At 35.0% G+C, this 18,071-nt stretch overlaps 1 protein-coding gene across 2 annotated transcripts in view; it reads right to left on the bottom strand.

Annotated features, from left to right (window-relative positions):
• arap2 (ArfGAP with RhoGAP domain, ankyrin repeat and PH domain 2) overlaps window positions 1-13,958 on the bottom strand; it is a 196,489-nt gene extending 182,531 nt beyond the window's left edge. The window contains exon 1 of one of the 2 annotated variants that reach the window (XM_056462289.1): window positions 13,650-13,958. The gene's annotated coding sequence lies outside the window, so the exon portion shown is untranslated. The remainder of the gene's footprint in view (window positions 1-13,649) is intronic. The other variant, XM_056462288.1, reaches the window with a different exon arrangement.
• Between the last annotated feature and the right edge of the window lie 4,113 nt (window positions 13,959-18,071).

Genomic DNA, 18,071 nt, shown 5'->3' on the forward strand with positions numbered 1-18,071 from the left:
CCAAGCTGCAAGCTATTGTTCACTAAATATAAAAGGCTGCTTTTGTTCAGATCAGCATAGCTTTCATTTTTATTTGTACAGTGTAAATCAGATTTATTTAGATCTGGAAATCGGTGTGTGTTGGTAACTGGCTAAAACATCACAGCTTTGGCACAAACCGATGCTTTCACAACTTCTAAACTTGCTCTGACACGCACAGAGTTTTTCCAGTTTAGACATGGGCATGTATATTTCTACAATTACAGAGTAGCCTAAATATGCTGCCAATCCAGTAATCTACTGAATTACAATCTCAAAAGAAACTGCCCAACAGTAAAATACAGAGAAAGCAAAATCTAAAAGTAAAAATCTAAGTAAACCAAATATGTCTAAACTTCCCACATCAGTTATTTAAACTGCAAATTCATCTGTACTTACAGTAGGGCCCTTTTCTCACCTAAAATGCAATCTGATGACAAGTGAACAAATGAGACACATTACCATACACACCTGGCTTTAAATGTGATTCTTTTGTCCACTTTTGACCACTTTTAATCACTTCTCTGATTAGTTAGGGTCTGTGGGCATGGCATTGGCTTTCTCTAATCTTTTGATCCAATACTGCACTGTAAAACCTGATAATTAAAGTTAACTCAGACTGTTTGAGGAAACCGATTGCGGCAAACCATTTAAGTTTTGAAACAATATGGTTTGAGTACTGTAAACTATATTGTATGACTACACTCTGAAAACTATATATATATATATATATATATATATATATATATATATATATATATATATATATATATATATATATACACACACACACATACACACATACACTCAATACACACATACACTCACACTTCAGAACTGCATTAATCCTTTGTGGCATTGATTCAACAAGATACTGGAAATATTCCTCAGAGATTTTGGTCCATATTGACATGATAGCATCACGCAGTTGCTGCAGATTTACTGGCTGCACACCATGATGCGAATCTCCCGTTCCACCACATCCCAAAGGTGCTCTATTGGATTGAGTTCTGGTAACTGTTGAGATCATTTGAGTACAGAGTAACTCATTGTCATGTTCAAGAAACCAGTCTGAGATGATTCACGCTTTATGACATGGCGCGTTATCCTGCTGGAAGTAGCCATCAGCAGATGGGTACACTGTGGTCATAAAGGGATTGACATGGTCAGCAACAATACTCAGGTAGGCTGTGGCGTTGATACGATGTGCAATTGGTACTAATGGGCCCAAAGTGTGCCAAGAACATGTCCCCCACACCATTAATTCAATTCAATTCAATTCACCTTTATTTCTATAGCACTTTTGCAATATAGATTGTGTCAAAGCAGCTTCACATACTGTAGAAGATTTTAGTAAATTGAAACAGTGTCAGTCCAGTTTTCAGAGTTTAAGTTCAGTTCTGTTTAGCTCAGTTCAGAGTGGCATAATGTTCACTGCTGAGAGTCCAAACACTGACGAGCAAATCCATCGATACGCAGCTTTACAGATTCCGAACCATGCAAGCCAGTGGCGACAGCAGCGAGGAAAAAACTTCACCAATGGCGAAAGTGAAGAATTAAAAAACCTCGAGAGAAACCAGGCTCAGTTGGGCACGACTATTTCTCTTATGACCAAACGTCTTGTGCAAAGCTGCAGTCTAGGCACCGGAGGCTGAAGAACGCTGGACGTCAGTGAAGATTTGTTCCTGGAGTGTCACAGGAATCAGTCTCATGCTCTCCGCTCCTCCATGACCACCAGAGCAGCTGCTCAGGATACAGCCTGGTCTCGGATTATGGAAACCTTGGGATCATCTTGTCATATGTCTTGGATCGCATCAGTGGCGCTGCATAGTCTCTGGGGGCCTCGGGATGTGTATCCACAGGTGGAAATAGAGAACAAAGAAAATAATTAGCGTAGCTGCTGTTCGTAGTGTATTTAAACGAGATGCAAAAACCTATACATGGAGCACATTCATGCATCATACCATTATGTGATGCATTGTGTATATGCTTTACTAAAAAGATATGTCTTTAATCTAGTTTTGAACTGAGAGTGTGTGTCTGAGCCTTGGACATTATCAGGAAGGCTATTCCAGAGTTTAGGAGCCATAAATGAGAAGGCTCGACTTCCTTTGCTCGACTTTACACCATTATACCCCCACCACCAGCCTGAACCGTTGATGCAAGGCAGGATGGATACATGCTTTCTGATTCTACCATCCGAATATTGCAGCAGAAATGGAGACTCATCAGATCAGGCAATGTTTTTCTAATCTTCTATTGTCCAATTTTGATGAGCCTGTGCGAATTGTAGCCTCAGTTTCCTGTTCTTAGCTGTCAGAGGGACACCCGGTTGTGTCTCAAGGTTGGACGTGTTGTGCGTTCAGAGATGCTTATCTGTATACCTCATTTATAATGAGTGATTATTTGAGTTACTGTTGCCTTTCTATCAGCTGGAACCAGTCTGGCCATTCTCCTCTGACCTCTAGCATCAACTAGGCATTTGTGCCCAGAGAACTGTCGCTATCAGGATATTTCCTCTTTTTCAGACCATTCTCTGTAAACCCTAGTAATGGTTGTGCGTAAAAAAAAATCACAGTAGATCAGCAGTTTCTGAAATACTTAAACTAGCCTGTCTGGCATCAACAATCATGCCACATTCAAAGTCACTTAAATCACCTTTTTTCCCCATTCTGATGCTCAGTTTGAACTGCAGCAGGTCATCTTGCCTATGTCTACATGCCTAAATGCATTAATTGCTGCCATGTGATTGGCTGATTAGAAATTTGAGTTAACAAGCCATTGGACAGGTGTACCTAATAAAGTGGCCGGTGAGTGTGCATTATTTGTGTTGATATTTTGTGTTGTCAAACTTTTAGAGTATTAGAAACTTAAACATTTATTTAAACATGATTTCAGTCAAAAACAGCTATATAGCTACTCAACTGGTTTGGTATCGCTTCTAGTTTTAGAGTTAACACAAAAAATGATATAAGTAATTCATTCATAACTCATTCGTTTTGAGTTCTGCTTAATAAAATCTGTTCATAAGTTACAATAACTCTTTTCCTTTGAGTCAAAGTAACCTTTTAAAAAAGTATAAGTTAAACTAACATTGCATTTGGTGATTTTGACTGTTAGCTAGGGCAATTATTTCTAATTTACAAAAATATATAAATTAATATCAAATACAAATGTTATTTAAAGTACCAGATCAATTAAACATGCTTTATTAATAGGCTACTTTATCTGTCGATAATCTTAAATGATAGATAATTTATTAATTTATTTTATTTCTGATCAATTACTATAGCATACACACATTATTCTGTTTGAAATTTTTAAATTGCAGATATGTTTATGTTTTTATAAAATTCATTCAACAAATTACCAAAAATAATTTAATTAGGTGTCTCTGAATAAAAACATTATGCAAAATATCAGGAATTGATCATCATTCAAAGTTTCAGGCTTAATTTGCGTGGTGTATGAGTGTGTCTGTGAATGAGAGTGTATGAGTGTTTCCCAGATGATCACCAGTAATGTAGCCCTCGCGGATCGCTGGAGAACACTCCCTTGCTCCCTTACAGTTTTTAACGTACAGCCATGAGTTGCGGAGGCTTTCATACTTGATGCGCTCACTATTGTAGGCCTACTGTTATTTGCAACCACAGGGGGCGATGCCGAGTAGGCTTACTGTCATGACAAAACGGATGAAGAAGTCACCAAGTGGAGTTGCATGTTGGAGTTGCTAAATGAATTAATATAATGATATATCAAATGAATAGGTTGTGAATAAATTTGGAGAAAACTCATGAAAACATTTGCTAAAAATATTCTCTGGTAAATATTTCCACCATCTTGCCAACAACATCTCGTTTGGTATCTCGATAACTTCAAATTATGCCCCTAACTTACTGGAAGTTACGCTCCATCTTACGCCCCCTGTCTTGCAGTCCGCAGACAGATACACCTGTCCATACTCTAATCGCTGATATTGCCCACAGTACATTGCGCGTTGGATGTGAATTTGATTAGAACTACAAACGCGGGTGACTTCAAACTACAAACATGGTGGATGCGCGAGACCAACCGTCAAGTAGAGAGGCTTTGGTAAAGATGTTTGTATGACTGTTAATTGATATCTAGCCAACTTGAAAATATTTAAACCACGTTTTCTGTGTTATACTTTATCTGCAACAACAATACTGACGTTATATAAAGACGTGTTTGGACATTAACATCTGAATGAATAACTATCCAAAGACATGAGGAGATTTCTCTGCATGAAAGGAATGGCAGATTACCCTGCTGCTGCTTTTCCAGTAAGGTAGGAAATTAAGTATGAAAGAAATGTGGATGATGTGTGGACGATTGACATGGCGTATTACTAGGCAACACCGAGGAAGTAGTATGTCCCATAGCTTGCATACTCTTCTTTTACACACTCAGAAGTATATACTTTTCCTTCACAAAAAGTACATACTTTTAGGACATAGATATGTGAACTGGGACGCAGCTCCTGTCGTTTTTACGAATATCCCATCATGCCCTGCACTCACACACCAGTTTCAGCTCATCTCCTGATTACACACTCACGCATCTGCAGCTCATCACCACTGATTACTTGGACTATTTATACATAAACAGATGTGTGTGATGGGTCTTGTTTCCCCAGTGTGCATTAAGCAAGCGTTCCTTGTAGTGACTCATTTGTTTCTGTTTATGTGGTTTCGCCGCCTGCCTCGACCATTTGCCTGTTATATCAATTTGTGTCAATGCCTGACAATTTAATAAAACTTGCATTTGGATCCAACCCTTGTGGTCTCCTCCAATCATTTCACCAGCAAGGTGCTGGGTTGTGGCTGGAAGGGCATCCACTGCGTAAAACATGCCACAGTAGTTGGCGGGTCATTCTGCTGTGGTGACCCCTGATAAATAAAGGGACTAAGTCAAAAAGAAAATGAATGAATGAATGTTTCTCTTAATTTTTTCTGTTCATTAGAATGTAATTTAATAATTTTCCTCAACATATTAACTTGTGTGTACTAATTTTTAGATCGTGATCTTAAGGCTTTGTTTTGTTGTTGTTAGATTAGTTCCGATTTTGGATTTGGGTCTGGCTAATCTAATATATTTACACAAATATATTATTGTAAAGCATCCCATAGAAAATATTCATTTAATAGAGAGATCCGTGAGGGGTGTACTCATTTATCCTGAGCACTGCATGTAGATGCTAAAAATTAAATTGAATTGAATTAAAACTAAAGTTATACAGAACATTCAAATTAGACTACATTACATACTGTGTGGTTTCATGTGCACCAAGAATAAAAATGCATCCTGTGCAGTATATTACTGGCACACAAGTGCATGAATCCAAAAATAGAGAGAGACAAGTACAAACCAACACTGAAAAATAAATTAAATGTTATGAAACCTTGGCTATGGACGGATGGATGGACAGACGGACGAAGGGGTGAGTGGATGGATGTGATCTCACAGTAGGGATACCTGCTGCTGGGTGATGCACTTTCTCTCTCTCTCCCTCTCTATCTGATCTCACTCTTGTGCATATTCAGTCTTTATCAAAGAACCATCAGTCTGTCTCTGGTTTCACATCACTTTTGTCCAGTCTGGTGCCCCATAGCAAAGAACATAAGATCATAGTGTATGTTCTTGCCACTTAACTGTGGCAGGAAGCAGGTGAATTGCAGCACAGTCTATTCTGTCCCATCACGACTTTATTAATTTATTTAGAGTTTACGGTGTCACTTTCACAGTTAATGCTGCCAATCGCATGCTTCAGGTTATATAAGTTTAAAGTGGGGCTGGGCAAATCTAAAAAAAAAACATATTGTATATTGAATTGCGATAAAATTTATGCCAATAACAATGATAAGCTCTGGAATTATTTTGCTCTACATTGATCTAAGAGCCAATCACACAGCAGAAATGTGCAACAATGGGAATCTAAAAGTGCATTGATATTAGAGATGTACAGAATTTTCGGCCACCAAAAAATTATCAGCCGAAAATATGTTCTGCCATTTAATCTTGCTTTAGTCATTGTTGAGGTACTCTTTTTAATCTGGAAGCATTAACAACTTATAATCGAAATATATATCGCTATCGTTCAATATTGGAAATAATTTTCAAAATTGCATTTCTGCCATATTGTCCAGCCTTAGTTTAAAGATTCCAGTGCAAGATGCGTTTCTCTCTCTTAGCTCATAAATGGTTTTATTTTTACTAAACATATTGTTGCTCTGCAACATATAGATAAAATGCATAACATAATGTCAGAATATCCATATTTTACAGTCGACCAAGTCTGAGTATAAAGTGAAAGTACACATTGGTTGGATTTTTTTTTTAAGGATAGCATTTCTATTAAATTAATGCATTGTCATTATTAACATTAATCAACAACCAAAGAATAAATTAAAACTTTAAGACTGAAATTAGGATACACGGCATTAAGACTTATTAAAATAATGCAAATGGTAGATTATAGCTAAGTCTTATGTATGGCTTATGTTTATGTATGGTATTGCTAAATGTTATTTAGGCCTAACAACATAAACCGAATCAAACCGAAATCCACTGAACTATCCCACCATTAATATATACATGTATATGAATATTAACATGTATCAGTATGTCTGATAATATTTTTTTTTGTCTGGAGAATGTCTTATTTGTTTTATTTTGGCTAAAATGAAAGCAGTTTTTATTTTTTTAAACACCATTCTAAGGTCAAAATTATTAGCCCCTTTAAGCTATATATTTTTTTGACAGTCTACAGAACAAATCAAAAATATTAGAAATGAGTTATTAAAACTATTATGTTTAGAAATGTGTTGAAAAAAAAATCTTCTCTCAGTCAAACAAAAAGTTGGAGAAAAAATAAACAGGGGGCTAATAACTCTGACTATATATATATATATATATATATATATATATATATATATATATATATATATATATATATATATATATATATATATATATATATATATATATATATATATATATATATATATATATATATATATATATATATATATATATATATATATATATACATACATATACATATACATACATACATACAGACACAACAGTTCTGTCTGGTTCTTGAATATGATTGGCTGATAGCCGTGCGATATTTTGCCAGTAACAGCAGGCCTCTTCACTCTTCACCTTTGTGTTTTACTCCGCCCACTAATAGTCGACAAATATTACTGCTTGACAAAATGTACTTTTGAGGCTATTTTAGAGGAGAATGTAGTTGTTTAGGTTGCAAATATTTAGACAATGGTCAAGTGGCTTCATAGTGTAAATAAATATTCTCAGATTTATTTACATTTGAACAGCAACGTTAAGTCAGAATTTGCCAGTGTTGTGAATAATTTCAATCTTGACTCTATAAATTATCAATATTGCAATAAAATTTCCGTTTTAGGGCCTGTACCATGATGGTGGCTTAACAAACTCCAGATTACAGGATTATTTTTGAACTGACAAAAAAAAAAAAAAAAAAAAAAAACAATGCAATCAGGATTTGTTGGTACCATAACATGGTTGACTTTCTCTGCTAATGTGGGCTTACAAAGATTTTAAAAACATGTGTACAGTAATGCAAAAAGAGCTTTCCATAAAAGATGAAAAAGTGTATACCTTGTTTTATTAGTGCAAGTACAACAAATAATAACTTGACTTCTAGTTGATCATTTAGTTTCAAAAGTGGCTTATATGAAAGGCAAAGGCCTCTAGATTACGCTTATTTTACAAAAAAAAAATATGATCATGCCTTGATTTTTAAGGATTTAATTAGGGCAGTAAGGTCTGACTTTGTTTAGACAAAGGTCACTTTACTGAAATCATGTACAGTTAGGACTCAATTAATACATCTCTGCAATGACTCAAATAACTTATTAATAAAGTCATCTGGAATGGCAAAGAAAGCGCTCTTGCAGGAATCCCAGAGTTTATCAAAAGTCTTTGGATTCATCTTCAATGCCACCTCCTTCATCTTACCCCAGACATGCTCAATAATGTTCATGTCTGGTGACTGGGCTAGCCAATCCTGGAGCACCTTGACCTTCTTTGCTTTCAGGAACTTTGATGTGAAGGCTGAAGTATGAGAAGGAGCGCTATACTGCTGAAGAATTTGCCCTCTCCTGTGGTTTGTAATATAATGGGCAGTGCAAATGTCTTGATACCTCACCTGTTGATGTTGCCATTCACTCTGCAGATATCTCGCACACCCCCATACTGAATGTAACCCCAAACCATAATTTTTCCTTCATCAACTTGACTGATGTCTGTGACAATCTTGGCTCCATGCAAGTTCCAATAGGTCTTCTGCAGTATTTGTGATGATTGGGATGTAGATTAACAGATGACCCATCTGAAAAATCTACCTTCTGCCACTTTTCCAAATGATTAACTAGAAATCAAGTAATTATTTGTTGCTCTTACAACTGGGATCGATGACAAGACTTTTGTCAGGTTGAGTAATTTGTAGGAATGGAGACTAAAAAGTCTAACCTCATGTATAAACTTTTAAAGCTTTAATTCTTGATTTTAAAAAAAAATAAAGTTCATTATATATCTGTAAATCTTTACATAAATATATTATATAAATCATCTAAAATAATTTTAATTAAAAAAAATTCTTCAAAGTTGCGTCGATCCTAAAAATAGACCCTGCAGAAACCCTGTGCAGTATGTAAATCTCATAATTAAATAAAGGTTTGATTAGCTCTATTTGAGGGTTTCCTGGGAAGTCTAACAGTATTCAGGTACAGAAATTAATTAATTACAATGCAAAAAAAGCTTTTCTTTGTTTTGTCTTGTTTCTAGTCCAAATATGAAAAAAAAATCTTAGACCAAGTAAAAGTATAGTTTAATTTTCAACGTCAAAAAAATAAGTGAAATTTTTCTGTTTTACTTTTTTCATTTTTAATGGTTTTAAGGAAATTATCTGCCAGTGGGTTAAGTGAAAAAATCTTGTTTTCACTTTGAAATGTAGATATTTGGAATAGAAACAAGACAAAAATTCGCAAAAAAATATATACTTTTTTGCATACATCATATAAATTTCATATAAATAGGCCTGTCACAATAATCAATATGGACTTATTGCATGACACATGAACATGACCTCAATCATTTTTTGTGATGCAATATACATCACCCATACATAAAAAACAATTCTAGCAACATTTTACCTGATTGTGCGACATCTCTATCTCTATTGAAGGTGTCAGTGTGGTTAAAAAAACACTATAAATTACTATAGAATATTTTCATATGGTGTCTATCAACTGAACCATATCTGGTAGCATACATCGCAGTTGTTGCCTCACTTGTTTCACACTCTGATCCAATGACTGATTATTCAATTGTTTAAATGACTATAATTAAATACTCTTAAGAACAAAATATGATGTGTTCTTTGGAAGTGCATTAGCATTGTGATATTATATTGTCATTCTGGCATTGTATAATGCGTGGCATAACATGGTCTTAAAATGACGATAATATCGTTTCTCGCAATGTATTTTGGTGCAATATATCGACAAAAAAAATTGATATCGTGACAAGCCAACATATAAATACAGTGTTTAAAAACAATTCTCTAGCTCTCTGTATATACTATAATTCAGACTCAACATTGCATATCTTTGTGATGTGACTATTGCAGATACACACATTGCGATCGCGATCCTGAAATGATATATTGTGCAGCCCTAATTTGTAATGATCAACTGCTATTGCTAGAGCTGTAAGGATCATGCCTGCGGCCTGCTGTCGACAGGGTTTACTCACTTTAGAACAACTCGTCACCTTGCAAAATCTGTGAAAACTGGAAAGGCAGGCTGTTTGATGTGGTTTCAGTTTAACATGTTTCAGTTTAACAGGGTTTGTCATATAATAAAGGAATGAACCATCAGATTAACTAGCTGGGTGAATTCTGAAAGTGCTCTTTAACTTAGTGTTCTTTTTCTAATCTCTCATGTTCTCTCGTTTTCATCTCCACTGTATATAACATTTGTTCCCCTATAAAACTCAAAACCAACAATTCTCCCAATACCACAACATGTTAATCAACTGCTCATCATGACAAGTATAAGATATTATTACTAAAAAAAAAAAAAAACAAACTAGTAAGTAAAGATCCTAGACAAACTTTATGGTGGCTTGAGAGTTTTAAAGTGTACATAACTGAAGTAGTTAGAAGTTTAAAACCGTTATAACTACATATGGGTTAGCATGTTTCTAGTATGGATTGGCATGTTTCTTGCTAGGCTGTTGATAGGGGGTTCTGAGTGGTTGCTAAGGTGTTGCTAAGTGGTTGCTAGGGTGTTCTGAGTGGTTGCTCAGTAGGCAGTTGTTAAGGTGTTCTAAGTGGTTGCTAGACAGATGCTAAGGTGTTGCTAGGGTGTTTTGACTGGTTGCTAAGGCATTGCTAGGTGGTTGCTAAGGTGTTAGTGGCAATTGTTAAGGTGTTCTGGGTAGTTACTACGGCATTGCTAGGCAGTTACTAAGGTGTTGCTAGGTTGTTGCTAGGGTGTTCTGAGTGGTTAGGCGGTTGCTTAGATGTTCCTAGGTGGTTGCTAAGGTGTTGCTAGGTGGTTGCTAGGATATTCTAATTGGTTGCTAGGCAGTTGTTAAGGTGTTCTAGGTCATTGCCAAGGCATTGCTAGGTGGTTGCTAATAAGTTACTAGGTGGCTGCTAGGCGGTAGCTAAGGCTTTGCTAAGGTATTGCTAGGTGGTTGCTAGGCGGTTGCTAAGGTGTTCGGAGTGGTTGCTAAGGCGTTGCTATAGTGGTTTATGTGGTTGCTAAGATTTTGCTAGATGGTTGCTAGTGTGTTCTGAGTGGTTACTAAGGCGTTGCTAGGCAGTTACTAAGGTTTTGCTAGGTTGTTGCTAGGGGGTTCTGGGTAGTTACTAAGGCGTTGCAAAGTGGTTGCTTGATACTTGCTAAGGTGTATTAGGTCGTTGCTAATGCGTTGCTATGTGGGTGCTAGGGTCTTCTGAGTGGTTGTTAGGCGTTTGCTAAGTCGTTGCTAGGTCATTGCTAAGGTGTTGCTAGCCAGTTTTTATGGCATTACTAGGTTGCTAAGATCTTCTAGGTCGTTGCTAGGGTGTTCTAATTGGTTGCAAGGCAGTTGCTAAGGCGCTGCTAGGTGGTTGCTAAGGTGTTACTAAGCAGTTGTTAAGGTGTTCTTGGCCGTTGCTAAGGTGTAACTAGGTGCTTGCGAGGTGGTTTGTAAGGCATTGCTAGGTTGTTGCTAAGGTGTTGCTAGGGTGTTCTGACTGGTTACTTGGTGGTTGCTAAGGTGTTGCTAGGTGGTTGCCAAGTTGTTGCTAGGCAGTTTCTAGGGTGGTCTGAATGGTTGATAAGGTGTTGCTAGGCAGTTGCTAAGGTGTTGCTAGGTGTTTGCTAAAGTGTTCGGAGTATTTGCTAGGCAATTGCTAACATAAATTAGCAAGGTTCAAGTATGAATTACCATTTTGCTAGCATGTTTGTAGCAAAAATAAGCATGTTATTAGCATGAATTTAGTACAAATTAGCATGTTGTTAATATGTTTCTAGTATGGTTCAGTATGTTGCTAGTGTGAATAGGTGTGTTGTTAGTTTGTCCATTATAAAGTCAATGGCAGTTTTTTTACAATGGAAGTCTATGGGACAGTCGCTATGGGCCGTAAGTGGTTGCTAGGATGTGGCTGGTAAGTTGAAAGGTCATCAGTGATTGTTAGATTGGTAGTCTGAGTTAAATGAGCCAAACCGCAAGTCTGTATGACAGTCTGGCGCAAAGTTATGAGGTCACAAAGTTTGGTCCAATGTTAAGTCAATGGGACTTTTCCTAATTTTCCGGGTCAGTTTTGGGAAATCGTAAGTCGGATCAGTTGGATAAAAGATATAACAACTTAATTCAGTATAGTTTGGAGGTTTGGAGCTTGTTTGGTGGTTGTAGTATGAACGGTCAAGGAGGAGATGCGTTCTTAAAATAGTCCGAGAAGAAGATGATGAAGACGGATGAACAATAAGTTTATGTTGTATAACAGTATGGTGGCTTTCTCAAGCCACCATAATGAAGGCTAATCTGTCAGATGGACTCTTCCTAAACTTTGCTGTAAACCAGAGATGCCCAAACTAGGGCCCGCGGGCCAAAGTTGGCCCAACATTCCATCTGAGAAGAGAGGGAAAGTGAGGGGGGTATTTCGAGATTGTCAATTCAAATTTAATGTAACCTTTGTTTGTTATTTTATTTTTAAAAGATAGTGAAAATTAAATTTTTCAATTAAATGGAGTAAATTAATCAGATTATGTTCAAATGTACATACTGTCACCAGACAATGCAGAGACTTTGATCAAATCAGGTCAAAGGCAGATTCAGCTTGACTAGAGTACTCAGCACTGAACTCCACTGCTATAAATGTGATAGTTTCTGTTTTTATTGGAATAAGTTTAATTCATTTAAATCATTTAAAAAGTCATACGACATTAGTTAATACAATGTAATGTTTTCTATTTATTTTCTTAATATTATGAAACAAATAAGGAAATGGCAGCTTGTAATGTAATATAGTTTGGTATATTTACCTTTGGCCCAAGGCTCTCAATGATATTTGGTTTTTGACCCTTTATACGAAAAGGTTTGTAAACAGTCTTTACTTATGTGATCAAAAGTCCCTCTTTCACCTGCAAAAAATGTTGCAATGCCATCCTCTACCCTTCATAACAAGCACAAGCATGTAGGCCCGTGCCTGAGTTCCAATGCAAGCCAAAGTGATTTTAGTGTCAAGAATGTACACAGAGAATGTGCTTAAAGCAACAATTTAAAAAAGCATGAAAGTCTGTAAAAAGTGAATGAAGATTGTCATTATCTCTCTGACTGTTACATCTCCTTTTCTGTTCCTCACAAGAATGTCATATGGGTTCGGGAACATCACAAGGGAGAGTAAATTATGACGGAAGTTTCATTTTGAGTAACTTTTTGGAATCAACAACATTTTCCTTTAATACCATGCTGTCCCAATTTTGAACTTACTGTACATTGAGTCATGCATACCAGGCAGTTCCCTCTCATAAAACCCACCACAGGAGCAAAGTCCAAGTTAGAAACACATTCTGTGGCGTGTTTTGTAATCTAAATACACAACATACAAGTTTTTAATACTACCAAAATTTGATTAAATAACCAGCATGACATAGAGAAATCACCACAGAGCCGTGTATGATTTATATACGCATGTGTGGGGGAAAAGACTGTCAAGTAACAAACTAACCATTACACTAACCATTACCAGATAGTTTTCAATCATTTAGAAACAATTCATTCGTTTCAACTTTGCAGATGATATAAATATATTTGTGCTGTGAGAGTGTGTGTGCGTGCGTGTGTGTTTAACTACGAGCAGCTTTTTGGATGATCCGAGTGAATGAGCGCAACATCAACAGGTTGAGGGAGTTTATACACAAGGAGAGTTTAAACACGCTTCAAAACATCCTACATTTAGTAGTATGGCAAACTAGACTGGTATGTTATCATTTAAACACACTTCTATTACCCCGGGAACGAAAGTGTCGCGTTGAAACAATCTCAACTGCAAGTGTTTCCTTACATACCTCAAACAGTGACCGCTATCCTTGTTGTCAAAGTGTTGCTTTCTGACGAGAATTTGTCACTGTCTTCTTCAGTCTGAAAACTTGTGTCCGCTTTCATGTAGTAGTTACTTTCCATCAAACGGCCGTTCCGGATTTCGAGTGCAGGCGCGCGACTCTCCACGCCTACCTGCACTATGCCACGCTGACGCGCCTCGTGCCCAAACAACCACGCCTGAAAACAACACTACAACACAGTAAACGTGGACAGAAGCCCAGAACATCAGTTATTTTCGGCTATAATCCGCATGACATGAACATATAATGCTGTTAATTGTATTAGTTTACAGTCTCTGGCGCTGTCTTCTGCGTGTTGAAGCATGATGCGCCTCCAGCTACGGATTCACAGGAATGAATGTATCAGGTCAAGCCAACCACAGCGCATAAGAACTCAGCTGCTGACTGAGATATTTAAATACATTTACAAATCTAGTTGATACACATAATCTACAAATTAGAAACCATTGCTGTTTTTGGTTTTGCACATTGAATACACTGTAAAAAAAATCCTAGGCTCCACACAATCAATTTGTGTTGGGACAACATGAAGGAATTAAGCTAACATATTTTTTAACAAATTTAAGTGGATTGAACATAAAACAATTAAGTTGTCACAAAAAATATGTTTTCGGGTCATTTTAATTTTGATCAAACATTGTTTGAGTGTACCACCATCTGTATTATATATATATATATATATATATATATATATATATATATATATATATATATATATATATATATATATATATATATATATATATATATATACATTTCTGTTTAACGGAGAATTTTTTTCAACAGATATCATATTTCTAAACATAATAGTTTTAATAACTCATTTCTGATAACTGATTTATTTTATCTTTGCCATGATGACAGTAAATAATATTTGACTAGATATTTTTCAAGCCACTTCTATACAGCTTAATATGACATTTAAATCCTTAACTAGGTTAATTGGGTTAACTAGGCAGGTTACTGTATTTAGGCAAGTTATTGTATAACGATGGTTTGTTCTGTAGGCCAGTGTTTCCCAACCCTTTCCTGGAGGCACACCAACAGTACATATTTTGGATGTCTCCCTTACCTGACTAATTAACTTCAGGTTTTGGAGTCTCTTCTTATGTTTTAATTAGGTGATTCAGGTGTGTTTGATTAGGGAGACATTGAAAATGTATACTGTTGGTGTGCCTTCAGGAACAGGGTTGGGAAACACTACTGTAGGCTATAGAAAAAATATATAGCTTAAACGGGCTAATAATATTGACCTTAAAATGGTGTTTAAAAAATTAAAAACTGCTTTTATTCTAGCCAAAATAAAACAAATAAGACTTTCTTCAGAAGAAAAAAATATTATCAGACATACTAAGAATTTTCTTGCTTTGTTAAACATCATTCAGAAAATTCTTTAAAAAGAAAATAAATTCAAAGGGAGGCTAATAATTCTGACTTCAACTGTAAATCTCATGTTCTACCACATACTAAAAGGTGTTCTGGTTGAGAAAAAAATGCTCTATTAGATTTAAATCAAACATTACAAGAAAATCTATACTGTACTCATAAAGGGACAGACGGTCAGCAACAATATGTAAAAAATAAATAAATAGGTAGGCCTTGGTGCTTAAAATGATACCCAGTTTGTACAGAAGGGCCCAAGAAAACATCCTTTACATCAGGGATGCTCAGATCTGGCTTGTGAAATCCACTTTCCTGCACAGTTTAGCACTAACCCAAATCAAAAACACCTGAGCACACTGATTAAGTCTTAAGGGTCATTAGAGAAATCACAGGCAGGTGAGTTTGGCCAGGGTTGGAGTCAGTCTCTGTAATGCCTTGGCCCACAAGGGCAAGATTTGAAAAAAAAAAAAAACTGCTTTACATGATTACACGTAGCTTGAACTACTGTATGCCAATTTCTTATCCTATTCTGTTCAAGTATTGCAGAAGAAATGAAAACTCGTCAGATTAAGCAATCCAATTCATGTTTTCTACTTTGCAGTTTTTAATAGATTTTTTTAGCTGTTTTTGCTCCAAATATTGGCACCACTGCTCTTCTTCTGTTGTAGCTTATTTGCGTTTAGGTTGAATGCGTGTGTATGTGTTCCACTGTAGACCTGTGGTCTGTCTGTCAGCACAAAGGCTGGTATTTTTACATTTTTGTCCATAGAATACTGCAACTCAACAGACATTTTCTCTACTGATAATTTCTCTGTAAACCCTAAACATGGTTATGCATGAAAATCCCAGGAGATCAACAGCTTAAAAAATCCATCCATCCATCCATTTTCAAAAAATATAGTTCAAAGTTACATAAATCACATTTCTTCCCCATTCTTATGCTCAGTTTGAAATTCTACTGATCATATGCTTAAATGCACTTTTGCTGCCATAGAACTTTTGCTGCCATAGAATCGGCTGATTATATGTGTTAACAAGCAGATAAACAGGTGTACCTTTTAAAGTGGCCTGTAAGTGTATTACGCTATCCAGTAACATTTTTTTGGAATCATCAACAATTTTATCACATATAAAAATTACATGTTTTGTTTAACTGCACTTTGTGATAGATAATGCAGTGAAATAGGTTTATGTTTAAAACATGACAAACAAAAAACAGCATGATTGTGAATCAAGTTCAAATCAAGTTTTAAGTTTCCTTTATTTTGTCATTGAAAATATCATATCACAGGAGATGTAATGCAGAATGAAATTATGTTGCACCGGCACTCAGGAACTACATATTCATGAAAAATACCTTTGGAAAACATGAAAAAACTTTGAATAAATAAATAAGCTTTGTGATTCATAAATATAAAAAATATTTAAATATATAAAATGAATAAAAAAGCAATAAATAAAAAACATGCTTTATTGCACAAATCTGTTATAATAGTTATGATGTGTGACTTATTAATTATTTAATTGTTTGTGATTCTTGCTTTCTTTTAGCTCCGGCTGTCAGTAATATGTTTTATTAATCATCAACAAAATAGAGTAGGCCTACTGTAAAATATTATAAGGCAGTTGTTATTTTTATGAATGTACAAGTCTATAAACCATTGCCACATAAGTAAAAACTGTAATATCCTTCAATAATGCAATTTTAGGGAGGAAATGTATTGTTTGTTTTAATAACAAACATCAACTTATATGACTTTGCAGAAACACACATGCACGCATGATGGAAATTCAATATAAGTTAAAATCTATATATTATGTAATATATATATATATATATATATATATATATATATATATATATATATATATATATATATATATATATATATATATATATATATATATATATATATATATATATATATATATATATAGGGCCCGTTGCCAGCCTGATGAAAAGGGTGGTTCTTTTTTCTCAAAAAGTGGACCTTTTTGCAGTTATTGGCCTCATTTTCTGTTTAATTATGAGGTTAAAATACTGCATTTTAGTTACATTTCAAGCACTATTTTTTTCTTTGCTGGAATAGCTTGTCAGGTGCTCATCACTTTTTGATAAAATTTGTATTTTCTAAAGATTTAAAGTAAATAAATATGAATAAATAATTGCTTTTAAAACACAAATTTATAACATCATATTACATCATTACAAAAAACAGGAATCTGGTAAAGTTTTAAATGAAAAACTGTAGCCTATCGTCATTTATTAGGCAAATAACAAACTAGCAGATTCAACTTTCCTCATTCAGAATATGTCAATTTAAATAATTTAAAATTGAAACATAATAATAATAATTATTATTATTATTATTATTTTATTTTATTTTTATTATTATTATTATTATTATTATTATTATTATTATTATTATGTAGAGCTTCACGATTTTTCTATAGTTCTAGCCTCTCGTGTAAAAAAGTACATTAGCCAATATAAGCCAAATTAGTAGTTAAATTATTTTTAATATGGGCTGCTTTAGGTGCTTCATAACTTTTTTTTATTGTTTTCAAGAACAAGCTTCAAGATTTAGAATAAAAGTTACTTCTAAAATGTTTTTAAAAACAATACAGTTCGTAAATACAGTTCGTAAACAAAACTTTACATTGTATGTTTTCTTGCACAGCTGGATGTTGGACTCTTTGTTTGGTCTTAAAGCCTTTTTTGATGGTTTTAACAATTTCACAATTTATGATCGTGCTCGTGTATGAGCAACTTCTGGAGCTGTGTCAGTGAGGGGTGAGTATTCCGAACGTCTTTTTACTTATGCGCAATTTAACAACTTGACCACGTGATGGCGCTAAATCACATATTTTCAATTCTCTGTGTTGGTCTTCAACACACAAGCAATATTAGTTAACCTATTTTAAAATGGTTAGTGAAAATGGTTCATCCTGAACCTTTTATTTTCAAAGATATTAGTAAGAAAT

Source organism: Danio aesculapii, chromosome 7 (genome assembly GCF_903798145.1).
Source record: "Danio aesculapii chromosome 7, fDanAes4.1, whole genome shotgun sequence".
NCBI classification, from domain to species: Eukaryota; Metazoa; Chordata; class Actinopteri; order Cypriniformes; family Danionidae; genus Danio; species Danio aesculapii.